Below are 26,418 nucleotides of genomic sequence, written 5' to 3' on the forward strand. Positions count from 1 at the left end.
TTTTCGGATTTCACACCATTGCGTGTATATCATTTTTTACCAATAGAAAATGCGAAAATACTAGTCCAAGCCAAGATAATTTCTAAAAGTTTCTCTACGTCCTAAATTATAGGCATGTACTGGCACGTTCCTAATTCAATTTGATCGAATCTTTCAAGATGCCTTCTACAGTCTTCACAATCTTTGTGAGTGCCTTCTAGAGTCTTTACAATCTATAGTAAAACTTAGATTCAAGATGGTTCGAACTGACAGGAGCGTGCTTTTCGCGAGGCTGGAGCTGGTACACTGCACCGTGAGGAGCTCTTCCTCTAGGCCCGCCAAAGTTGCTCCGACCCCCCCCCCCCCCCCCCCCCCCCCCCCCCTCGGAAAAGCCGTTGCCTCTCTCAACAACTCTCACTTTATCGCTCTTTCACCTACAACGTTGTTTAGACGAGGCGAGGGTAGGCTTGAACTAGGGTTTTCTTCCTCCGGGCTCATTGAAACCAACCTAAGGCCTTTGCAATGACAATTTAGCCTTTGCCTACCAAAGCCTTTAAAGTCCTATGGAAACGAAGCTTTGGAGCAAGTAGGTCGGTTCAACGTTTTTTGGCCTGCCCAAAGGGCAAAGGCTATAGCGATGCTTTCTCTTTTTGCTGACTAAAATAGAAAAAATGAAGTTGTATTTTCAACCATTTTGTTAAAGGTCAAAAATGTTGATTGGTCGAAATAAGATAGTGGGCACTCATTTAGATGACGGGTGTATATTTTTAAAAAATTGCACAACTTTGTCTGTCGTTTTATTGGACGCGGATAGAGATAGTGGACATTTACTTAGATAGTTATGGGACTTGTGACCATGATGTGAAGTTTTGAGCCGTCTCTTGCAATGATTCGTAGGGAATTTTGGAAATCGGAAGGAAAGGAAAGGAGCACTGAGCAATCGCCATCATGCCCTCTGGACACACTTCGCATCTTGCCATAGATGCAGGTAGAGCTTCATTTGTCATCACCCTCTCTCCCCGCATGGTACATGCACCTCTCTCTCCCTTATCGGCCTCATATACTCCAATGCTATCTGTGCAACAAAGCAAAACACATTCATCATGTTTTTGGCCTGCCCAAAGGGCAAAGGCTATAGCGATGCTTTCTCTTTTTGCTGACTAAAATAGAAAAAATATTAAGTTGTATTTTCAGGCATTTTTTGATAGGTCGAAAATGTTGATTGGTTGAAATAAAATAGTAGGCACTCATTTAGACGACATTTGTGTATTTTTCAAAATTGCACAGCTGTGTCTGTTGTTTTATTGGACCAAGGACATAAATAATGGACATTTACTTTTGCAGGTCCGCCAAAGTGTCTCGTTAAGGGGAATCAACAAAGATCCCTTGGCTTGGGGTCGAAAGGAAAAGGAAGGGTTTAGGGTTTAGCTATAGGAATTGTGACCAGTCTCTTAGTGCGTATGATTCCTAGGGAATCTTGGAAATCGGAAGGAAAGTAACGGAGCACTAAGAAATCACTATCATGCCCTCTTCACCCCTTGCCATAGCTGTAGGCAGAGCTCCGCTTGCCATCTCCCTCTCTCCCCGCATGATACCTGCACCTCTCTCTCCCGTAGTAGCCTCATATACAGCAATGCTCTATGCGTCCACCTCCTGGGCCAAATGCTTTTCGAATTACACACTAGATATTTATCTCACTTATGCTGAGGCTTTGCAGGTCTATCTGTGTCTCTTTTCGGGTACGCGCGAGAGGAAGATGGGACTCTGGAGCTTGAATGCAGGGTGTTGCGAGCAAGGGACACTGTCAGAGTCTAGGTGCAAAGGAGAACAAAGCAACCGCCGAGGATGAGGGAAAGGCACATGTAGTGCATGGCATGGCCGAGGTCGATGATCTGGGCCTTGAGGGACTTGACGCCGCCCATGTGGTTGAAGCCCCAACCACCCGCCCTCAACCTCATATCCGTCGTGGCCATCTCCATGCTCATCTCTGGCTGTGAGGTTCTTCTTCCTTCTCTTATGCCCTCTCTCCACGTTTTTTCTTTTCGTTGCAACCTGCTTTTGTGCTTTTCGTTCTGTTTGCCGACACTGTCGGGCGCCCTTCTTGCTCGCCATCTCTGCAGGGCTACCAGTCATTTCCATTTGATTTGCAGCATGAGCCTATATACACAGCCTACCCTCGCAGCAGCTACAAATCCTAAGGTCACGTTGTGTTTTTGTAAACCTGTGATGCAAAGGTACCTTCTGAGTCGCAACCACAACAGCCGACTACTCTTGCTAACGGAATGATCAAGTATCTGAGCCCGCCCGCTTCAGCAACATCAACACTGTTTTTATTATATTTGAAAAGGGTTTGACAGCGAGAGGCGACAATGGTTTGATGACATCGGGTCGTCTCATCGCCGATCAATCAGCTGCGATGCATCTTCCAACTATGGAGCTGATTATTTCTATCCCCATTTTCCCATCTTACCATAACTCCCTGCTGATGGCTATGGCAATTAGTTCTTGGGCCTCGTCTTTGACATTTGTACTCTGCCTTGACTTGCTGCTCTCTCTCTTCTACTGAGCCTTAGGATGGGACAAATACTTTGATACATGGAAGTTTTTGGTTGCTAAAATGTTTTTGTACAAAACTAGCGGGAGTGCTGGGAACTCATCGAGATGAAGCAAATACAGTGTGTCTCTGAGTATCTCTTCTTGTTGAGTTTGTTACAATTTGTGCATTTGGGTCTTCTGCTCTTTCAATTTGCATGTGCGCTAATCTTGTTAGGAAGTAGTCTAAACAAGGATTTTTGTCTATGTAGAGCTGGCTGAAACGTTCAACAAATCTGATGTATTCACTTCTCAGCGTTTACTCATCCAAGAGTGAATTGTTACCTGGTTGGTAAATTTTGCATTGCTCAAATCTGCCTTGGTGAAGGTGGAGAAATCCAGTAGAACACAAGCAGATGATGAGAATGGTATTATCCATTCATATGACCCATGCATATAACAATCTGCTTAGCTTACAAGCAATTGTATTAGACCCCATTTGAGTTCAAGTAGAAGAAATTTTCCTTATCACATGTTTTCTAGTGCAATTTGAATTGAAAATGGAAAAAGTACAAGGCAATAGAGATTCAATGAGCTCGCTCATTTCAATGGATGATTATTATAAAAAGGTTGTTTGAGCCATACCTCCTTGGAAGTTCATTGTTTTTCCCCTAATTTTCCTAATATTCTTTTAAGTGTCATAAGGGCCTATCAGTATAGAGCAGCATGATGTGCAAGTTGTTGTCCCTTCTTGGCCTCCTTATATCTCCCTTTTATATGGAGCATGCGAAAGCCCAGCAAAGATGGCCACAACACTCCTAGAGAATGGTGGGTACATCCTTTTGTCCTCGGCTGCATTTGGGCCCTTCTGGGGCTTTCTTCAAGGGTGGTGGAAATGAACAACTGGAATTATATAGAATGCAACATATCCCATTCTTTGCCTTGATTACCTTCAGCCCATCTTGCCCCACTATTGGGTCAGGATGGGGTCGCATTGTTGGGTGCTTTGTGTTCATAGGCCTCTTGACTTACCTCAACGATAAGGGTTTGACGATTATTGGCTGGTGGATGGTCACTATAGGGATTGCCTGCTTTCTTCATTTTGTTATCAGGATAGGTTTTGCTATTCCAAGATGAGAACCATCCAAATGGCTGGACGTCGACTTGCAAAATATAGATTGGCAAATCTTTATGAATATTCTCCTTTGGAATCTCAACTTTTGGGACAATGCAAGCACCTTGGCAGGGGAAGTGGAGTAGCTTAAGAGATCTTTTCCAAAAGCCATGGTGTTGGTGTTGGTAGGGTTGTCATATTTTTTACCTAAACTAGCAGGGACTAGTGTCTTTGTGTCAAGGCTAGGGACTTGCTATGCGCCGTGTGCGAGCCACAAAGGCTCCTAGCACACAGTCATACAACAGACAAGCTCACAAGGAAGAACGGTGTGTCACTCACTTTCTTGCGTAGTTGCGAATGAAGGATTCTCGCGCCGCGAAGAAGAGGGAGACGCCGTTACGTCGCGCTCAACCGCCTCGTCGCCGTCGTGCCGCCGCAACGCTCGATCGCACACACACTCTCTCTCTCTCACGCACACACACACAAGGAGATGGTGAAGGAGAAGGTGGAGATGGAGCAAGAGCAGCTTCTATTGCACAATGAGAGAATGACTCAATTTTAGGTTTAATTGGCTTTTATGTGAGCTCACCCCATTCACACTTGGGCGCCCATGCTTAACCAACTAACCCTAGCATGTTCGTATTAGAGTGCGCCTCTCATCGGCGATCACTCTACCTTTCTCTATTGGACCGACAAGCCCGGTGCTTGACTCTACTTAAATAAATAATACGGTTACGATGTCCGTCGTATGCGATAGGGTGTCCGTGAGCCACGAGGGTTAACATTGTCTCCCTTCCTGATGTAGATTCCGTCCTCGGAAGCTATTGAGTTGAAGCTTGGTATGTCCATGTTGTAGAGCATCTAGATTTGAATCTGCAAGGCAAAGTCACTGTTTTAGCAAGCGGAATTATATTGCCATAAATCATGAGGGGAATGTAAAGTACATGTGAAAATAAGTAAATGCAAGATTTATGAAATGTTAGACTGCCATTAAAGACAAATAAATTGCTTTTGAGTAAATTAATTAATCAAGAGTTTTGAGTTTATGGGTGAGTCTATCAATTAGTTAGCTATGACTAAGGTTAAAACAACTACTCTAGTACTAGCTAAGCTAAAAAGATTATCTAAATGCAAGATTCCCTAATTATACTTTTCAGCTTTGATTAGCCAACTCGCTCTCACAACTGCAAACAAAAGCTTGAAATGTTAACTGTAAGCTCAATGGAAGTCTTTTAATTTTTCTTTATTAATTTTTTTTAATAAATACTTTTTTACTTTGAGTCCCAATCATGTGACGTGTGTGCTTATTTTGTATGTCTGGGGTTTTTTGCTTTTCAAGGAAAAGCGCCCACACTGGGAACCTCTAGGGCTTTAGTACCATAGACAATACATGTGAGTGAAGTACCAATTCAAGCCAGGATTTCTCTTCCAGCGTAAGATTTTTCATTTGTGGCACTTATGTTTTTTTTTGCTTCCATTTCCTTAGTATTCGCACTAGTGTTTTTTGTTGTTTAAGTGAGCAAGCCTTTCTGTGCCTAAAACATTCCTAAGGTCTCAAATACTCGGATAATTTTATTAGCTAAGCTTAGTGGTCAAGTAAATGAGTTAACCTAAAGTCACGGTCTCCTAATCTCCAGGCTCATCCATAAGATTAAACTGGAGTTCAATCAACTTAATCAAAGACAAATTTATACATCTATAATGGCAGATAACAATCATAACTATTGCACTCAAACAAAGCATGAAAATCCATTATTAGCAATTACACATATCCACCAACATGAATCATGGAAAGTAGTACACGTGGAGGTATGGAGTGGCTCATTTCGTTGAAGCAAAATGTCCTCAGCCATGTGGACAGAGATCCATATAAGTCCTACCTAACACATCCAAAAACAGGCACTATACCTCTAGGAGGCATGTCAGTGTGAAAAATTAAAACTCCCAAAAAACAAACTCAAAACACAATCTAGACCCCTAACCTACCTATCTGTCACCCCTTTTAGAATCAAGGGAAGAGGATATTATATAAACCGGGTGGCCACCCTAAGGCTAGGCCTCTATCTTCATCATCTAGATAAATAAAATCGTTGTCCGTGAGGCTATAGTCTTCCTCGGTCTCTATTAGTTCCTCTTCATCATCCTCTTGTGCAAGCATGTTAATCAAGAACCTCGCGATGCGTGGATACTCATCTTGTGCAAAAGAATAAGCATGTGCCACTGGAGACACATTCACTACTGGGTAGGGATCACTAGTTAGCCATAGACGTATCAGCCATTCTAACTCCTCAAAATTTCTCTCACATGCAAGGCTCTCTATCAAATCCCATTCGCAAGAAAGTATAGGGTAGTATACGTAGAACACTTGAGGAAAAGACAAAGGGTACCTTTCATCAAAAATAGAAGTGCATGCCTCTGGTGAAGTAGCCATTTCTGACAATACAGATAGATTTGGTTAGGCCTTTAAAACATAAGAGTTGTTTTTGTGTGTTGCTTGAATTGACACGGTGAATTTGGACTTATATGTAAGATCTGATAGGGTGCTCTCTCGTTGCTAGTCGCTCTTGCTCTTTACTATTTTTGTTTTTTGTGAGTATAAGGCTATATATATACATTCCCTAAGATTGGAATTGAGAGGTCAAGGAGGAAGGTTGAGAGGGGAGCGAGTGAATGATTGATGTTAGCAAACACTCCCCCCTTCCTTGGGTAGATCATACCTTTTGGAATGAGGTCGTCACCTTTTGAAACCAATTGTTCCAAGTTGTTATGGGTGAAGGCTTTAACCAATAGTTTTCGACCGCCCTATGCGTTTCATCTAGTTGCAAGGGTGGTAAGGTACTCTCCCATGATTTTATTTGCAACATTGTTGTAGGTGGTGAACTTACCCCGGGAGGTGCAAACTCTTTCGTGCTTGTATGGATATGTACAGTAGTAGGTGGAGGTTGTGTCGAAGCTTCTATTTGCGTATAGGAACTACATGAAGAGCAAGAAGCTTCATTTGATTTCTCTGTTCCGGAGCTAGGTGGAACAAATCGTTCTTTCTTTGGTACCCAAACTAGCTCTAGAGCGGGTGTGTAACATTCCATGATTTTTTCCTTTCCGCGATTTTCAATTTGTTTTGGAGCCACAGGATTGGGTTTACATGGGCCAGGTGACAGGTAAGAGTACACTTTACGTTTGGGCACCCAGATTTGATCATTTCCTTCATAGTATCCTTGGGCTTCCAATAGTCGTTTAGGAATCCAACGCAACGTTTCTTTACATTTCTTGGAGAGAGTGGGACGGTTCTTACGAGGTTTCCGTTTTTTTGCATCAACCATGCTCACTACAGAAGCTTTAGGGACCCACTTGTATGTTTTCTCTGTTATATTAGGATGGTTCTTGTGTGTCTCAAGCTTTCTTTCAACTACATCAGTTGAAGCTCTAGAGGGTTGGGCTATGGGGACGTATGGTTCAACCTCCTGGACATGCAATGTCTTGGGTTTTATTTCCTTAGGCAATATCTCAGGGACTATGGCTTGAGTGGTAGGGCTAAGAGTTGGCTTTTGCGTTGTAACACCCCCAGTCCCCCAATCAATAGTGCAGTTGGTGGCTATCATCCACGTGCGGCCTAGGTTTATATTACCCTCCATAGTTCCAGTAGGCATGACCAAAAAGTCTTGAGCTACAATTCCATTGTCATAACTGAAAGAAGTGTGCCAGATTCCAAAAACCGTAGTTTTTTTCTTGTTGACACCCTTGACTTGGATAATACTCTCAGATAGAGGTGGCTTTCCTAACTGACACCACACCCCATAGGATAGCAGATTATATTTAGCACCCGTGTCCAATAAGGCGTTATATAGCACTTTTCCATAGGCACTATTTAACTCAATAGGGTATCGTAGAGGTGTGTCATAGTCCAACCAATCCTCTTTGATTTCCACGTGAAATGCATTTGTGACTCCAAGGCTAGCCTCTCGTTTTTGTCTTATACGTTGTTGTCTCTCCTTAGCCTCAGCTTGAGCTTGTATCTTCTTTAACTCGGTCTCTGCTTTGGCGGCCTTCTTTTGATGAATGGCCTGTAGTTCTTCCTGGCTTAAAGGATCATAATATCTTTTGAATTTACTCCCATTGAGGAATCCAATGGTTTCAACTCCATCAAGAGTTTCCACACGAAGGGTACCTTGTGGGGTAATTTCACATACTCTATATGGTCCTTTACCAGCATATTTCAACTTTTTCTTCTCTTTACGTACTCCATACATAAGGACTTTATCACCAACTTTGATGTCCTTGTCCTTCACATGGCGATCAAACCACTTCTTTCTCCTATCCTTTTCCACAAGAGCATTTTGCACAGCCAACTGTCTCTCTTCGTCTAGTTTTTCTAAGATATACAAACGCTCGGTTAAGGGGTTACTATTCCATCCTTCTTGCGAAGCTACCCTAAGACTAGGAATGACAAACTCCCAAGGCATAACCGCTTCTTGTCCGTATACCATTTTGAATGGCGTACAATTAATAGCCACTTTATAAGCAGTACGATAAGCCCATAGAGCAAATGTCAACTTCAAATCCCAATCAGTGCGATGAGCTTCTACCGGCTTGGTTAAAATAGAGATTAGAGTCTTGTTGGTGCTCTCGGCTTGTCCATTAGCTTGCGGGTAATAAGGTGTAGACTTATGGTGGGATATCATAAAGGTCGTGGTAAGCTCTCTTATTACCTCATTTATAAAATGGGTACCATTATCACTAACAATTTCAAAAGGGCAACCAAATCTTGTGATAATGTTCTCAAAAAGAAACTTAGCTGTTGTCCTCGCGTCAGCTTTTTGTGAAGCCTTAGCTTCAGCCCACTTTGTTACATAGTCCGTAGCAACTAGAATATATCGAGATTGAGTGTTGCGAGCTGCGGGACTAATTGGACCTACAAAGTCTAAGCCCCATTTTTCAAATGGTTGGGTTACTTTAATCGGATGTAAGGGCATTCTGTCTTTGCGCTGTGTGGTCTTGTAACGTTGGCACTCATCACACCCTTTTGTAATAAGTGATGCATCCTTAAATAAAGTTGGACACCAATAGCCTGATTGCAGCACCTTTCTAGCATTCAGGTCTCCTGAAAAATGTCCTCCTGCTATGCCCATATGTGCTTCTTGCAAGATATACAAATATTCATCCTCGCAGGCACAACGCCTAAGAATATCGTCCTTGCCTAATCTATACAGAGTTCCGGTAATCAAACAATAGGGTTCACATTCTTTTACTAGCCTTCGAGCGATATCCTTACGAAGTTCCTTGGGTGGAAAACCATTAACTAAAAAGTTAACAATGTTCTCACTCCATTCAGGCATAGTCTCAACTATGAATAGGGAAGTATCGGGTAATTCATCATCAACTCCTGTAGGGGTTTACCATTGGGTATGCGAGACAAATGATCAGCCATGACGTGCCTTTTACCGGGTCTCACTACAATCGTGAAATCAAACTCCAGAAGAATTAACAACCATCGTGTGATTCTTCCTGTGGAGCATGGCTTGTTTACCAGATACAGCAACGCTTGATGATCCACATAAAATACAAACTTGTTTGCCAGAAGGTAGTAGCGAAATTTCTTTACTGCATAAACCATTGCTAAACCTTCTCGCTCTGTAGTGGTGTAGTTCCTTTCAGCATCGTTCAATTGATGGCTTGCAAAGCTAATGGGATAGTCCAATTTATGTTCTCCTGGTTGAGTGAGAACACACCCAATAGCAAAGTTTGATGCATCAATATGCACATGGAAAATGGCATCCCAGTTAGGTGTCCTTAAAATCGGAGCACTTGCTAGTGTTTTCTTCAATTGTTCATAGGCCTGGTCACACTCTTCAGTCCATTTAAATTCAATGAGAAGCTTGTACAAAGGACGTGCTATCTCAGCGAAAAATAAAATAAACCGTCGATAATAACCCACGTGTCCCATGAACCTTTGAACTCCCTTGTAATTGGTTGGTGGTGGTAACTCTAGAATCACTTTAATTTTGCTCTCATCGGTTGAGATACCATTTTTAAATACTATATGTCCTAAAATAACTCCATGCTTGACCCAAAATTGGCATTTGAACGGGTTCAATGAGATACGATATAACCTACACTTTTCAAACACCTTCCGCAAACATGATAGATGTTCTTTCCAAGAAGAGTAAACACAAAGGTCGTCTAAGAAAGCTTCACAAAACTCTCTCAAATATTCTTTAAAAGCAGTGTTTATTAATCGTTGGAATGTAGCAGGAGCATTTGTTAAGCCAAAAGCCATCACACCACATGCAAACACGCCAAATTCCGTGATGAAGGCAGTTTTAACTTGGTCCTCTAGCGCTATCGTGATTTGGTTGTAGCCTGAGTACCCATCTAGAAAGCTATAAGCTTCCTTGCCTGCAACTCTTTCGAGTACATGTTCGGAATATGGTAGGGGGTAATGGTCTCTTCTAGTAGTTGCATTAACTTTTTTGAGGTCCACGCACACCCTGAGTTTCCCATTCTTTTTTGGCACGATAACTATTGGAGACACCCATTCAGAGTGTTCAATAGGATATATGAACCCACATTTGATAAGCTTTTCTAGTTCTTCTTGAATGATCTTTGCGTACTTAGGATTCATCGGGTAGGGTCTTTGTTGTACGGGCTTCGCAGTGCTAATCATAGGGATTGTATGTTGGACCACAGAAGGTGGAACACCTTTTATATCATGGTATGTCCAAGCGAATATGTCCTTGAATTCTTTGAGAAGCTCTTTGAGGACCGCCTCTTCAACTTCTGTGAGGTCTTGGGCAATAAAAACAGGTTTTGATTCTTCACCGGGGTCGGCTAATTCTATTTCTTTAACTATTGCCGGACCATCATAGATTCCATTATTCCCATCGATAGGTATTCTTTGGGCTTTTGTGTACACAACCTTTGCTTCCCCTGTGGTGTAAGATTTGAAATGTTCTGGTGCAGGATGCAAGTCTGTGGATTCTGGTTGTGCTTTGGTCTGTGCTTCCATTTCTGCTTTCTTGTGTTGTTGAGCTAACTCTTGGTTTTGACGCCTCCTTGCAGTGCGGCTCAACTTTGGCTTGTCTATGATCTCTAATTGGGCTATGTCATGGGGTCGTGGTCTACACCACATAACATTTTGGAGATATTCACCCCAATCGTCTACCAATTTTCGATGAGCATCACATGCTCCTATATAACTGAGCCATTATGCTGAGGATCTCTTCTTTTTTATCCTAGCACGTACATTGGCTCGATATCGATGCCTCTTAAAGTTTTTCTTTTTCTTATTTGAGACCTGCTTTTGATTTGCATTTAGATCTGGCTCACTAAAGGAGTCCTCGTTGGTGTCCTCTTCACTCTCGGAGGAGCTATCATGGGTTGATGTGCTCGGTCCTTCCGAATGTTTTGACTCTGAACTTGCTCCACTCTTTAATTCATGAGATTCAGAATCCGTTTCACTGTGGAAGTCAGTGTCTGAGTCGTGTTGGTTAAAGTCTTCTATTGAGCTATCGGTGTCACTGTCAGATTGGTCCACAATTGCCTTGCCCTTAGAAGACGCATGTATGACACTTATCATGTTCAGAGGTGCAATTTGTGGTACCTCTTCCCCCTCTGGTGTGACCCAAGTGGTTCTTCTATTTCCCCAGGTATCTATGGTTGCAGCTAGGTGTACCCAGTCTACGTTGTCTGATTCCGTCATACCCGGTAACACATCCATGTAAGGAGAATCTTGGCCAATGTCTGTATCCTTCTTACAAGTGTAACAATATTGTAGTGGGGCCGAGTAAACTGTGGTGTCAGAGCGATGATCAATAATGGTTTTACTCCCTAAGGGGTGTACCTTACCAGTCACCAAATCCACTCTAAGGACAGAGTCTTGGAATTGCAAATAGACATGATTTTTAGACCAATCATGAACCATTTGTGCTTCCCTCATGAATGGTCGTCCTAAAATCATTTCATATGACATAAGGTGTTTAGAGAAATCCATTACAATGAACGTATATCGTACCTTGTGTCCTAGAACTTTGATCTTAAGATCCTTGAGCATCCATCCCCATAGGTTTGGCTATGGTACCATTTGCCATCTTTACCACAATGTTAGTAACACTGAGGCGGGGTTTTCCCATGGATTCCCAACAATCTTTTGTAACGATGCTAACTCCCGCATCACCATCAAGAATTCCCTTTATAGTTAATCCCTTGGTAGTAATGGGTAGGGTCGCATTAGACACGTCGCCTTCAAAATACTGTCCTAATTCATTAATGGGTACCTCGATCACGGACTCGTGTCCATCTAAGTCAAGTGATTGCACATGATTTTCCTCATCAATCATAATCGAGTCAGGCCTATTTGGTTGCGCAAACTGCGGTAATCCCGTTCGTAGCTCTCCGTTAAGGAATGCTCGAAGTGCAAGGAATAACTCAGGATCTCCATACAGCTTTGCTATGATCGTGGTTCGGACCTCAGAAGACATGAAGTCCACTAGTTTGGCAACATTCATTGGCATTTTGCAGGGTGTAGGTCCTTGACTAGGAACTGGTGAGGATGGAATCTCATATTCCTCAATGGGATCAGGTATTCCTTCGTTAAACATCCTTTCCAACAAGAAGGGTATATGCTCACTTTCTGATGTCCCGTCCTCACTCCCTTCTTGGATGATACTAGATATGGCTAACGGTCTATGGTTCATGTGGGGTGGATGAACTTGCGTGGGAAACACTGTGTCATGAATTTTGACATGCATGGGTTCTGGTTCTAGTTTCCTTTGAGTCTCCTCCACTAAATCTCTTAGATGTTTCACCTGCTCAATCTCGTCTACTGGGTTTGGGTACGTCCCAATCTTCTTTTTACGATTCTTCCCTTTTTGCCCCTGTGATTTATCTTGGGGGTCTTGGATTGGATTTGGAAACACTTGTGGTGTTTTCAGAGGCTCTTTATGGTTTTCTCTTATTCGGTTTTCATTTGGTTCCATGTTACGGTTTTCTTTGTCTGTCTTTCCCTTTGTGGTATTGGTTCTAGTCTCCATTGTCTCTACTGAATCTGAATCATCCTCGAGGTCATTCATATACACGAGGTCATCTCCTGTTCCTATGTTTGTTTTGGAACTTGGCTTTGAATTTCCCGTATTCTGCGACCTCTTCCTTCGTGTCTTCTTTTTCTTTGCTTGGATAACTGACGTGGTATCTCTCTCTTCGAGAATATGGCCTGGCCCTTGAAGCATGGACCGTGTAATCGCATAAGCGGGTGCGACGGGTGGTATTGGCGATGTCACACTAGCAATTTCGACCAAATTTAGGGGTGTGATTTTAGGTGCATTTGGGTTATAGGGGCATTGGGCAATCAAGTGATCTATGCCACAACGATTACATGTGAGTATTGGCATTGCAGACGTGCTCCCTTGATTCATTTGCATCTGTGCAGCATTCTTTTGCAGCCTAATAGGGCACTCCGCTGCCCGATGTGGTCCACCACACTCGTAGCATTGAAGAGGTGGCCTCCTAGCCTGGGTGTTGATATTTTGACCTCTGGATGCGAGAGCAGCAGCTTGATAAACCGGCTTGACTTGCCCCCAACAATCTTCCATGTAGTATATAGGACACTCTTCCAATGTATCAAGTCCGTAGGCAATACTAGTGTCTATTTTCTCCTCACAGCCATCTGCATAAGCATTTGATGGCTCGCACAAGCGTAGCCAATCACATGCTTTAGTCACAACAAGAAACCATGCTAGCCTTAGGACAAGTTTCCCCCTTTCCCTTTGAGAGAGAGGACTTGATAAATGCATAAAAAATCAATTTAATTGACTAAAAATTATCATTGGACCCCTTGAGATGCCAACCAATAGGCTTTAGGCACACCATGAGAGCAACATGGTGAGGAACTTGACAAGCGTCCTTGTTGATTCTTTAGACCAAGATTTCCTTGTGTGATGGTGTGTGTGTGTTCCGCTATTCTCTAAGTTCATAGGACATTCCCATTACATTGGTATCAGAGCATTTGGTTTCCCTTTTCTTGCTTAAGAAGAGAGGTCCTTAAGTAGCCTATAAATGGTTGATGTTGTTAATTATATTAGGGTAAGTGGAACTGGGATCTATTATCGGTTTTGTTGAGCCCACTATGTGGGATATGGTGCACACCTCGAGAGCTTTGGACTTAATAATGGAGTCTTTTTAGACTTGCCTATGGCTTTACCATTATTGAGCCATAAGAAGTCCGAAAGGAGCTAACCCTCAGCAACTCTGCTATGTTAGACCTACTCCTCTAGTCTCTATAATTAACTACTTTGAGCCATGGGTGTAGATACTAAAGAGCTGATTTTCAAAGGCTAAGAGAAGTGGCAACTAAGGTTTTGAATTGCCAAATCATACACTAAGTACATACATAAATTTTGTTAACATGGCTAACAATAATCAAGAGAGTAGAACGAGTATTGATAACTTTGATTTTGCACATGAAGGTGCTAATATGATGCTCCCATGTTTATCAAGTAACTTGTTTCTAAGCTGCAACAAGCTATGGGAAACCCAGCCCTACAAGGTGAAGTTTTCCAACAACTTCATAGTTATGGGATTCTCCAAAATCCCCCAAAAGAGAGAGCACCTGATAAATCTCTTTAAGAGATTTCCAAGAGAGGGCTCTCTACGGTGAGAGAAGAGGAGAACCCATATGAAGCGCTTAAATGATTACTAGCGGGCTTACCTCCATCCAAGAAGAAAGGTGAAGTGTCTACTATAGAGCCTTCCCCAAGAAAAGGAGAAAGAAGTGAGTCTCCCAATACTTCTGAAGATGTGGCTCCAAGAAGACGGCAGCCTCAACGATCTCCAACTCCCCCCAAGAGAGAAAGATTGCCGGAAAGTCCTCCTCCTCGTTTCTCACAAAAAGGAAGAGAGGTACCAAAAGAAGGAAAAGGAGAGAAAGAGGTCGCCCTCTTCTCCATCTTCATCACCTTCCTCATATTCCAATGAAGGTAGTGGATCTTCTCTCAAAGAGCCCAAAAGGAAAGGCCATCGCAAGTCCTATCTGGTATGGAGAAGGTCCAAGAAGCTGAAGAAGTTCAAGGAGGGAGGAAAGGACACCACTTTTCTTACCTATGATGGCACCTTTGGTGCAACGGACAAGATCTTGGCCTTCATCCAACAATTTGATGTGGCCTTTGGTGATGAGGACTTTATGGAGTCCTCTAAACTGCGTCAGGTATCTATGCATTTTCAGAGCTCCGCTCGTCAATGGTGGGCAAGCCTACGAGGCCAAAGGAAAGCTCCAAGGACATGGAAGGCTTTAAGAGCCTCCATCATGAAAAAATTGCTGGCAAGCAACACTAAAGACAATGTCCTCACAGAATGGCAAAGCTTGAAACTCTCTCCCCCTACGAGTCTATCCAGAAGTATGTAGATAAGTTTTGGGATTTACTTCTCAAGGCCAGTGTCTACAAAAAGATAGGCTTTGAGGAGAAAAAGCAACAATTTTGTGCGGGTCTTTTTGATGAGATGGCCGAGTATATCAACTCACAAAGGCCTAATGCCATATCGGCGGTCATACACCATACCATGGTCGCCTCTCAAATCAATTTTCAACAAGGGGTTAAGAGAAACTCTAAGCCCATGGAAGTGAAGGATCAAAATGAGCCTAGAGGAAGGAATAATGCTCAAACTTCCTCCAAAGGCAACTCTAGCAACACCGATAACAAATCTAAGGAGAAAGGAGTCTACAAAGGTAAGAATAGACTCTCTCCAACAGAGCTAGAGTGTTATCGTAAGGATAACAAATGTTACAAGTGTGGACAACAAGGGCATGTCTATCGTGCTTGTCCCCAAAGAAATGCATGCAACAAGCCGCCTTGAGTTTCTATGCTGGAAACTCCAAAAGAGGATTCTCATAGCAAAAGGCTTTTGTTTTTCCTAAGCTAGGAGATATGTACATACATGTTTATGAGTCGGGTAGAATCCTATACCATGTAAATATGCATGCTTTTCGTAAGTTAATGAAAATCTATATATTCATATATACATGATTTTTTTTGAAAATTCTGTAAATGAATTCAATGTTTCAACCAATAACAATAAAAAAAAAAAGACGGGAATAAAGAGGAATTAGAATTTTCTACATTCCTAAATGGATTCCAAAATGTTTTTATTGATGATACCCCCGTGAGCTATCTCCACAATGAGGGGACAATGACCATGCAATGGAGCTTTTACCACGAAGCTCATTGCCTAATAAGCCTCCTTATTGAGCTTTATAAGCTCCACAAGAGGATTTCAAAAGGCAATATCATGAACTGGTAAGTTTTGAGAGGGATTAGGCTTTCCTCTAACCAAAAGAAAAGTGGATTTTTAAAGAAGAGATTCAATAATTAGGTCACATTATCTCTAAAGGTGGTATTTGTATGGAACCACAAACGGTAGAGGTAATAAAAAGATGGCCTAATCCAAGGAGTCTACATGAGTTGCAAAGCTCTAAAGGTATGAGTGCATACTAGAGATGTTTCATAGGAAAAATTCATGCTTATAGTAGGTCCAATACATGACTTAACAAAAAAGAACGTTAAGTGTACATGGACTACAAAGAGAGAAACATACTTTTGACAAGTTCAAAGAGAAAATTATCTCTCAACTTATGCTAACACTACGGGATCTCTCAAAGCTATTTGAGGTCCAATGTAATGCCTGGATGCATGCCTTCAAGCAAAAAATTGCTTCAAGAAGGGAATACCATAGAATACAAGATTCAAAGACTCAAATCCAATGAGCGAATGCTGGACATATACAAAAGGAACTACGAGCTGTTTTATATGCTGTTGACACATGGAAGTAATTCTTGCGGACTCCATCCATGATACAAACCAAGCTCTTCGACAATCAAATGAGGTGGGCAAATTTCTTTTTGCAATTTAAATTTTACATTGCTCACATTGCTGGCAAGCACAAACATGTAGCCGATGCACTTTCCCGATGGCCAAGGGTAGATAGGATATCAATAGCAACTTACCAATGAACTATATTTTATGATTGTTAAATATGCTTCTAACCCAGGCTTTAGGGATATAATAATAGCCTTTACAAATGGAAGAAAAAGAACCTCTCACGTTAGAGGATGGTTATCTTCCATACCTCAATAGGCTATATCTTCCTCACTTCCCATGCTCCTCCCATATGCGGGGCAAAGAGGAATTCGAATTTATTCTTTTAGGAATAAAAGCATACTTGTATTGGCTTACCAAGAAACAAGGACATACAAGAGTTTGTTTCAAAATGTATGGTATACCAAAAGATGTGCTTATTGCAAGAAGGATAATGGTTTATTGCAAGTAGATTAGTTACTTAATGCAAGTAGATTAATTGTATTGCAAGGAAGATTAATTGTTGCTTTAGGCACAAGTTGATGCATAAAAGTATACAGCCTCATGCACTCAAATGATTTAGGCACAAGTTGATGCATAAAAGTATACAGCCTCATGCACAAGTTGATGCATAAAAGTATACATCCTCATGCACTCAAATGATTTAGGGAACACAAAGACTAATGATGTTCACACGAGTTCTTGATTGTTTTCAAGCTAAGATTGATTGTTGATATTATGCAAAAGCTTGGTGTATGAAGCTTCCATCTCCATACTGCCAAAGAGGTCTCAAGGAACACAAATATTGTATTGTACCAAGTCTCTCTTAATGAGAGAATCTATAATACAAATGCCTTTTGGAGGGGGGACCGGCTCCACATAAATCCGGTCCTCAACTATTGTCATATTCTCTAAAATCTCTCTCTCTCTCTCTCCATCTCTCTCTCTCTCTCTTGCAAAGGTATTGCTCATGCCTAGTTAATTAAGTGTTATGATTAAGTTGCTACTACCAATTAAGTTCACCATCTATGCTCTCAAAGTTGCTCACTCTAATTCTCTTAATTCCGCTATTCTCTAAGTTCATAGGCCATTCCCATTACAACATGTCTATATTCTAACCCTTGTTACCATTTATTCTTACACATTAAATGATCAATTCAACATGAGAAAATCATTTGGTTTGGCTAGATATTAGATTTTATGACATTACCTCTCTCTTAAAATCATAGTCGTCCTCGACTATGAGGTAGAAGAGATAAAGTCTTAGTTGTCAGTTGATGTTTCTTAGTGGTTAGAGGATCCCTTTTTACCCTACAACATCATTCCAAGATGGATGACTAATCCATTTGGGGCTTGGGAGACTTAGCTTCCGCAAGCATGTCTGCTCTTTAGTCCATTTCATTTTCCCAAAGTAGAGTGACAAATTCTACTTGGTGTTTGAGAGACGTCGTCACACAAACATGATTCTAAGCATGCATACTACTTAAATTTGTGCCGCAATAAAAAGAGAATTAGTCTTATAAGACAAAAACATTGATCATTTAAAAGAAACATGTACATTTTCTTACTCTAATGTAGCATTGTAAGCATTGACAAGGTTCATACTATCCTTAAGCTGTATTCCTTGCATCCATCTAGCATCTTCAAAAGGATAATTTTTGAACTTAATAAGATACTGTCGAATAATCTTACCATGTCCTAATACCTTGTCTTCATGCCGAATGATAGCTTTGGGTTGTAGCACCTCTTCTTGGTCTTCAATTTTTGGAGGGTCTTCAATAGTTGGTTCTCTTGGTGGCTCGCCTTTGTAGGTCTTAAGCTGGCTCACATGGAAAGCATTGTGTATGAGCCAATGGTTGGGAAACTTGAGTTCATAAGCCATGTCATCGATTGGCTTCAAGATTTGAAAAGGACCATATTATCTTTTTGATAGTTTAGCATAATACTTTTGATGGCCCGTAGGATTTTGTCCATTGTTTGCCTAAATCAAGCCTTGGGAAACTTGAGTAAGACTTAATCATTTTCTTTGAATGTTAAGGCCCTTTTGTGCTTATCAACAGTAGCTTTTTGCCTTTGTTGAGAGATGGATATAGCCTCCTTAATCTTTTGGAAAGATTCTTGTAGGTCACGGCTATACTCATCGGTGGCGAAGATATTCCCATGTACTTTAAGTACCAAGGGACTTTTAGGTCTTCCCTCTATGATCTCAGAAGGTGCCTTTCCCGTAGTAGTATGGACAATATTATTGTACACAAACTCTACAAGGGATAAATAATTTTCCCATTGTGAGCGTTGATCTACTTCTCTAACATAAGTCTTTAGTAGATTGAGAATCATAAGATTAGCTGTCTCACTTTGGCCATCCGTTTGTGGGTGATAGGCCAAAGAGAAATTCAATCTTGTACCTAGATTTTCAAAGAGACCTTTCCAAAAATTACTTGTCATTCTAGGAACTCTATCTGACAGGATGGATGCTGACAATCCATGGTGTTTGAAAATCTGAGATATGAATAGGGTTGCCATTTGGTGTGCCTTAATAGTCTTTTTCACAAAAATAAAGTGTGCTTGCTTACTAAACCTGTCGACTATTGTCCAAATTCCCGTATTCCCATGGATAGACTTGGGTAATCCAAAGATAAAATCCATGGATATACTCTCCCATGGTGAATTAGGGATTGGAAAGGCTGGAGTAATCCAGGTTGCTTCCCTCTATCATACTTGGTCTTTTGGCATACCACACATTTTGAAACATACTTTTGTATGTCTACTTTGATGGTAGGCCAATAGAAGTACATCTCTACTCCTCAACAAGTAGGTTGAATACCTCTATTCCCCGCATAGGGAGGAGCATGGGATTCATAGATGACTTTCTCACGAAGGGAGTGGGTAACACATAGCCTATTGCCATGGAGAAGATAACCATCCTTCATGGTGAATGGTTCTTCTTTATTCCCCAATGCAAGGGCTGACATTATGTCTCTAAAGTTGGGATTAGTATCATAGTCAGTCTATCATAGAAGATAGATCAGTGTGAGTTGCTATAGACACCGCATTAACTCTTGGTCATTGTGAAAGTGCATCGGCCACTTGATTATGCTTACCAGCAATGTGAGCAATATGAAATAAATTGCGAAAGCAATTTTTCCCACCTCATTTGTTTGTCGAAAAGCTTGGTTTGTGTCATGAAGTACTTGAGACTTTGGTGGTCCGTTCACAAAATAAATGGGGTCCCTAATAAATAGTGCTTCCATGTGTCTAGGGCACATGTAGAATAGCTAAAAGATAATTTTTGTATATGTCCAAGACTCATTCATCGGCATTGAGCCTTTGGCTCTCATATGCTATGGCATGCCCTTCTTGAAGTAAAATTGCTCCAAGGCAATCACCACAAGCATCACATTGGACCTCAAATGGCTTTGAGAGATCCGAAAGCATAAGGATTGGTTGGGAGGTAAGCTTCTCTTTGAGCTTGTCAAAAGAATTTTGCTCCTTAGCAGTCCATAAGTATTTTTCAATTTTTTTTGTTAAGTCATGCAATGGTCTTGCTATTTGAGAGAATTTTTCTATGAAGTGTCTATTGTATGCACACATACCAATAAAGCTTTGTAGCTCATGTAGATTCCTTGGATTAGGCCATGCTTTTATTACCTCCAACTTTGATGGATCCATATGGATACCGTCTTGTAAGATAATATGACCTAAGTGTTGAATCTCTTGAAGGAAAAATTCGCTCTTATTTTGATTGATAAAAAGCTTGTTCTTCCTCAAAGCTTGAAAAATTACCTGGGGATGTTGCATGTGCTCCTCCAAGGACTTGGAGTAGATGATAATATCATCGAGCACTCTAGTGAAGTTGCGGTAGGGTCTAAAGATTTTTCCATTAAACAAATAAATGTGGTTGGTGCATTAATCAAGCCAAAAGGCATGACTAGATATTCATAAAGACCAAACGTTGTACGAAACGCGGTCTTTACGATATCTTCATTTACTCTCCTTATTTAATGATTGCCACTTTTAAGGTCAATCCTACTGAAGTAGGTCGAACCTTGTAGCTTATCAAAAAAATCTTCTACCCATGGTACAAAAAATTATTTTTGATAGTGATATGGTTTAACGCTCGATAGTTCACACACATGCGGTATGTACCATCTTTCTTTTGCACTAAAGGGACTAGAGAACAAAAGGGAGAGGAGCTAGGCCTCACCATCCCTTTGTCTACCAATTCTTGTACTTGCCTCATGATCTCCTCTTGTTGAGCTTGGGAAACTCAATAAGGAGGCTTGTTAGGTGGTGAGCTTCCTGGTAGGAGCTCAATTTGATCCTCATCATCCCCTCGTTTTGGAGGTAATTCCATAGGGATATCATCAATAAACACATCTTGGAATCCATTTAGAAAATTGGACAAGTCTAATATCTCTTGATTCCTAACACTTTGCTTGTTAAAACATTAGCATAATTTAGAGACTATTTGACAAAGATCATGTACGCAGAAACGGAGCTTTGCATTGACTTATCAAAAGCATGTGGGTTTACAAGTGGTATAGTACGACTGGACTCACTAGAATCTATATACATGCTATTTTCCTCGTAGGTGAAGTAGATTCTCCTTTCAAGAAACATCATATTGACAGCCAGGCGGTTGAACCATGGTGCCCCTAGGATAACATCCTCATGTTGGAGAGGAGAGATGGAAAAGTCTTCTTTTGAAGTAGCTTTGGACATGAAGACTCAACTTCCCAATCAAGGGAGTAATGGAGGCTTGTTGTCCATTGAAAGCTCCATCGATAGTTACAATATCTCCCATCTTGAAAGCTTGAATGTCCAACTTAGTGGCCAACTCCGTTGATATGAAATTGTAAGTAGAGCCAGGGTCAAACAAGATGAAGGCATCATGCTCCCTTGCTTTTCTCCAAGCAGCGAGAGAGGTGATCCTTTGCAATGAGCATCCTCTTTTGGAGCTTCAATTGTGGAAGCTCTAGGAGTCTTAACTTCTAGCTCTTTAGGAGAGAGTTTGTGTTTACCCTTGTAAACTCCCTTCTCCTTGGACCAATTGTTTTGTTGTTCTTGGAGTTGCCTTGCGAAGAATTTTGGGCATTGTTTTTCCCCTTTGCATCACTTTTGTCTTTTCTTTCCATGGGCTTGGCATTCCTTCTAGCTCCTTATTGAAAATTGATGCACAAAGCAACCATACTGTGGTGGATTACTTTGGTGATACAACCAGGCCATTGAAAGTTGATGTCCTCGGCCATTTCTTCATGTAATCTCGCACATAATTTTTGCTTTTTCTCTGTGAAGTCTTTTTTTTTTGAAAGATAGTAGCCTTGAGATGTAAATACCAAAACTTGTCCACATATTTGTGGGTAGCCCACTTGGTTCATAGGGGCGACTCTTGGATGCGGGGGCTGCGGTCCTAGCACAGGAGGTGGTAGCGGTGTAGCTTGTACAACATTTTGAGATCTAGGGACCATGTGTTGCGGTAGTTGCTCAACAGGTGGAGCAGGCATCAATACAGGAGCTCGAGGTGCATCCGTCCAGGCTACAGGTGGTCTATTTGCCATCATACATTTGATCATTAAACAATCCTTAGCTTGGTGACCATACCTACCACATGCGTTGCAAGTTCCATTAAATTTTACTCTAAACGTAGGGCACTCACTAGTGCTATGTGGACCTAAGCAAATGGAACACCATTGTTGCTCCCTTCTTAGATACATGTGACTATTTTGAGGGGGTCGATTATCCTTCAGAGACTCTTGGATTGCCTTGGTGAGGTCTGTCAAGAATGTCTCAAATACCTTTGGCTCATTGGCAATGGGCTTTGCAGTCATGGGTTCATACACAATGGCTTGTGAGCTAGTGGATCTCGTGTCAGTAGACACCCTCATGCCTGCTATCATCAAGTTGTCCTCTAATTGGATTGCATTGGCAGTGACATCTTCCCAGGTTGTGATACCTCTAATCACTAGTCCATTATAGATTCCTTCATTCCTCAACCCTCGAATGAATCGATCAAGAAGTTGGTTATTGTTGAAGCGCTCATTTACAGGGCAGCGAGAGTTTAAGTGCTTTAGACGACTAATGAAATCCCTTACTGACTCTCCTTCCTTACGTTCGGCCTTTTGTAGCTGAGATGCTACACCCCAAAGCACACCTTCTCGTATGTACTCCTTTAGAAACAACCTTCGAAGGGTAGGGTAGATTGTTTTCTCGTCCACCCTTAGGATTCTATACCAATCTCCAGCCTTCCCACTTAATGTCAAGCTTAAGGCATTGCACTTATGTAGTTCGTTGCGTTCCCCTAAGGAATCACATACTTGTTCAAACACTTCAATGTGTTTTCTAGCATCTTCGTCCCTATTGAATTTTTGCGTGAGTTTGGCAATTTGTACTGCCTTACTTCTAGGCTCTCTATCATATGCATGACGCATATTTTCCGCGATAGATCGACCTATGGTTTGAGCAAATGCTGCCAAGTCACCTATGTGAGGAGGCAGGGCCGGTGGAGGTACTCTTGGAATCATATGTGGGAGAGGGACGGGTACCGGTCTTGGCATATGTGTGGATGATGCAAGATATGGAACATAACCGGGCATAGGTCCACTCGGATAAGGTCTAGGGAGCGGCACTCGAGGAGCATAAACAAGTGGTACAATTGGAGGTGTGGGGGCCATGTGTGCATAAGGGGCTAGAGGCACATACGGTCGAGGCCCCATATTAGGTACTACGACACTAGGTAGTGGCACTGCGCTAACCGTAGATGTCATCGGTACATTCTCTGTCAGGCTTATCCTTGGAGTGAGCACTGTGTTTTCCTTAATAGAGGGTTGAGCCAAGTTAGGGAAGCTAAAGTTGTCGCTCGGAGGCTCAGATTGCATAGAGACCCCAGGTGAAATGACGTAAGATGGGTCCATGGGACTCATTAGAGGAGTCTCCATTTGTGATAGAGTAGGCTGTTGAGCCTTGCTCGTATCCATAAATCTCATGGGGCCAGTTGAGAGTATATTTACCCCTCGGTTTTGCCTTTCCGATTGAATAATGCCATGGATAACATTACAGATCATTTTCTGTTGATCTTCGATGCTCGTGGCACTAGAGGTGGATTGTACAATCTCTATCCATTCTACATGGTAGGCGTGGCCAGAGTGTAGATCCGTCAACACCTCAGTGTGGAGGTCGTATGTCCAATGATCGTTAATGAACAATCCTTCTAGAGTCGACGTGTTAACGGTTTCTTGTGAGGTAGAAGCAATGTTGCTCCCCGTGGTTTTACTTGTCACCAATGGTACTCTAGAGGGAACTTCTGAAGGAGGCAGCTCAACAGGGCCTTCTTGGTAAGAAGTTGGCAGGATATCCACATGGACACTCTTTGGGGGTGTGGGGTCCACGTGCGATGTGAAAGGAGAGTCCACTTCCCCACCCCCTTCGTGTGCTTCATTTGCATCAGGTTCCGAGCGAGTAGCTCTATCTAATGTTTCCATGAAACGGCTAAACATATTAGTACTAGGCTGTGGAGCTTCGGGAGGTGCATGGCCTTCTCTCTTAGTGTTTTGGGTAGGGTATGCTTCCATGATTTCTAAGTCGGAGGAGAAATCACTAGCGGCTATTTTAGGGTCTTGGGTGGTGCTACCTTGTGTCCCCGCTGAGGGTCTAGAGCCTATCGTGGATGGGTAATGGGTGTCCGTATGAACAGAGGCACCCTCAATATGCTCGTGTTCTAGCACCCGCCCAGAGCGTAAGTGCATGTGCTTTTGATACCCTAAGGTGTCAAAAAGCTGCTCTAGGAGGCCTTGTGACTAGTTTTTTGCGTGTTTTTTGTTTGTTTTTTTGCTAGATTTTTTAGAGCGTGTCGTGGAATGGGCCGTGTGATAGCTCGAAACGAGCGTATCGCTAGGAGGGACGCGCTGTGCTTTACAGCCCACCGTTTGGTTCTATTTTGCTCCAGAAAAGCCCGAAACAGTCTTTTCCTAGCTGGGGAACTAGGCTCCAAATAGCAAGTCTAAGGGTGCAAGTGGGAAGATAAAGAAGGAGAGTGGAGGACTTGTCCCACATGCTCTCATTCCCTCTTGAAGGGGTAGGGTATATATATAAGAGTGAGTGTAGTATATATCATAAGATTGAGGACTAAGGCCTGGGCCTGGGCTTGGGCTCCCGATCCCGATCTAACTTCTATACAAACCAACCCGTCCGTTTTTATAATTCACATTTTTTATTATCGAACATCTAACCTCCCCTCACTCACGTTTTTATTTTTCGATTTTTTTTAAATTTTTTTTCGAAAAAGATTTTTTTTTGGATATTATTTGGTACGCGTTTTGGTGCGCGTTGACCTCACCTAACTATTTACTGTTCCACCTACCTACTTATCTGCTAATCAGTGGTTCACTTAATTACTAACCTGCTTAATTAACTAACTGTGCGCCTAACTGTGCACAAACCAGAAAATGCAGAAAATTGAAACTTGACAGAACTGTGCAGTGCAAACCAGAAAATGCAAAAAACGCAAAAACGCAAGAAATGCTAACTGTGTAAGCTGAAATCGGAGCTTAATAGAACTAACAAAACAGAGCTTAACAGAACACAGAAAACTTGAATGCAGTCAACAACATTGTGTCTTTCTCTACTGTTTTTGCATAACAACAATGATCAAACTTAAGCCGCGCCTTTCCTACATAAAAAATAGCTTCAATACAATTTACAGGTCGCCATTGGAGCTTCACGCGTAGCAGCTCCCCGGCAGCGACGCCAAAAATGTCAAGGCTAGGGACTTGCTACGCGCCGTGTGCGAGCCACAAAGGCTCCTAGCACACAGTCATACAACAGACAAGCTCACAAGGAAGAACGGCGTGTCACTCACCTTCCTGCGTAGTTGCGAATGAAGGATTCCCGCGCCACGAAGAAGAGGGAGACGCTGCTACGCCGCGCTCAACCGCTTCGCCGCCGTCGTGCCGCCACAACGGTCAATCGCACACACACTCTCACTCTCTCTCTCTCTCTCTCTCTCTCTCTCTCTCTCTCTCTCTCTCTCTCTCTCTCTCTCACACACACACACACACACACACACACACACACACACACACAAGGAGATGGTGAAGGAGAAGGTGGAGATGGAGCAAGAGCAGCTTCTATTGCACAATGAGAGAATGACTCAATTTTAGGTTTAATTGGCTTTTATGTGAGCTCACCCCATTCACACTTAGGCGCCCATGCTTAGCCAACTAACCCTAGCATGTTCGTGTTAGAGTGCGCCTCTCATCGGCGATCACTCTACCTTTTCCTATTGGACCGACAAGCCCGGTGCCTGACTCTACTTAAATAAATAATACGGTTACGGTGTCCGTCGTAGGCGATAGGGTGTCCGTGAGCCACGAGGGTTAACACTTTGACATGGTGCGAAGTGAATGGGATATTGGGTTTTACTCGATTTTGGCAAAGAGGTTGTGGTTGGTGGTTTCAATGGTGGATGGAACTGGGAGTAACACTTTCCTGTGTGGGGTTATTTGCGGCAGAGATGAGCAACAACTCATTCCAGGTGTTAGGCATGGCAGACATGGGTATCTCGCCTGCACTTTTTTCATTAAGTTCATCATATAACATGCCTTATATCTGCATCCTTCTGTTTCCGGTGGGTGCTCTCCTCCTGTTGTTTTTGTCATTTGAGGATGTCACTTAATCGGCGAATGCTTTGTACAGCTATGGCATGTTGTTGGGAGTTTTTCGCTTTTATTTGGCTGAGAGTTACAAAACCTCTTCAAGCCCGTCCTTTCTTCACACCACTTGGTACCTTTGAAGGCATCGCCATGTGCGTTTCACCTTGTGCTCTCCTGATCTTTGTGGTTGCTCTCTCCTCTCTTAATTAAGGTCATAGTACTTAGCTATGTGCTCACAGTTGGGGGGCTATTGTTGTATGTCTATTTGCATATTATACTTAGAGAAACTGCATGCAGGTCATCATAA

General features: G+C 42.2%; 1 pseudogene; it reads left to right on the forward strand.

Annotated features, from left to right (window-relative positions):
* Nucleotides 1–1,833: 1,833 nt before the first annotated feature.
* On the forward strand, nucleotides 1,834–26,418 carry LOC147438149 (putative polyamine transporter At1g31830 pseudogene; annotated as a pseudogene).

The sequence above is a fragment of the Adiantum capillus-veneris genome, chromosome 17, assembly GCF_014529385.1.
Source record: "Adiantum capillus-veneris isolate H3 chromosome 17, ASM1452938v2, whole genome shotgun sequence".
Lineage (NCBI taxonomy): Eukaryota > Viridiplantae > Streptophyta > Polypodiopsida > Polypodiales > Pteridaceae > Adiantum > Adiantum capillus-veneris.